Source organism: Mastomys coucha, unplaced genomic scaffold (genome assembly GCF_008632895.1).
Source record: "Mastomys coucha isolate ucsf_1 unplaced genomic scaffold, UCSF_Mcou_1 pScaffold21, whole genome shotgun sequence".
In the NCBI taxonomy this organism is placed as follows: domain Eukaryota; kingdom Metazoa; phylum Chordata; class Mammalia; order Rodentia; family Muridae; genus Mastomys; species Mastomys coucha.
Window position 1 is genome coordinate 40,925,563 of NW_022196904.1, and position 1,097 is coordinate 40,926,659.

The window sequence follows — 1,097 nt, forward strand, 5'->3', positions numbered from 1 at the left end:
CTCCTCCTCCTTCTCCTTCTCCTTCATCTTTGTCTTTTTTAAAAAAAGATTTATTTATTTATTTATTTGGCTTTTCGAGGCAGGGTTTCTCTGTGTAGCCCTGGCTGTCCTGGAGCTCACTTTGTAGACCAGGCTGGCCTTGAACTCAGAAATCCACCTGCCTCTGCCTCCCAAGTGCTGGGACTAAAGGCGTGCGCCACCACCACCCAGCTTATTTATTTGTGTGTGTATGTGTGTATGTGTTTAAGTGACTGTGTGAATATGGCTATAGATACTCCTGTAGAAGTTAGAAGAGGGCATTAGATCTTTCGAAGCTGGACTTTCCAGTGTTTGTGGCTGCTTGGGCTCCTCATGTGGATGCTGGGATCCAGATGCCTCTCCTCAGGATTGTGGAGTCAGTACTCTAACCACTGAGCAATCTCCAAAGTCCCCACTTCAGAATTCCTATAATACATCTTTCATTTTTATTTACTTTTTTTTTTTAATTTTGAGAGAGAGAGATAGGGTCTCATGTAGCTCAGGCTGGGCTTGAACTTACTATATGGCTGAGAATGACCTTAAATTCCTGATCCTCCTGCCTCCACATCCTGAGTGTTGAGATTACAGTTGTGCTTTTTGGGTGGCAACTCCAGTGGATAGTGCCAAAATCACAAAATCAATCCACTGATTACATATGACCTTCCAGCTCAATTAAAGAGATCAGTAAATGCTCAGTAGACTGCCTTAGGCAAGAGCCAGGCCAGCCAATCTCTCCAGCCTGCCTGAATCTCAGTGCTGTTGGAGTCTCATGTAGCCCAGTCGTGAGCTTTCTATGTAGTCCACTGAGGTATACACCTTTTGAGTGTAAGGTATACACTCACCTTACACTCAAAATCCTGGCAAGAGCCAGGCCAGCCAATCTCTCCAGCCTACCTGATGAGGTTCCTTGCTCAGAGGCTGTGGGAGATGCTGGGTGTCTTTAAATCTCCTGACTTTGATGCTCTGATGGGAGGCTGAAGCCTACAGATCTTCTTTTCTGCCTCTCTCCCTCCCTCCCTCCCTTCTTCCCTCCCCCCTTCCTCCCCCCTCCCTCCCTCCTTCCCTCCCTCCTTCCCTCC

At 47.1% G+C, this 1,097-nt stretch overlaps 1 protein-coding gene across 6 annotated transcripts in view; it reads left to right on the forward strand.

The window, feature by feature from the left end:
• Slc6a5 (solute carrier family 6 member 5) overlaps positions 1-1,097 on the forward strand; it is a 54,183-nt gene that overhangs the window by 23,001 nt on the left and 30,085 nt on the right. The window lies entirely within an intron of this gene.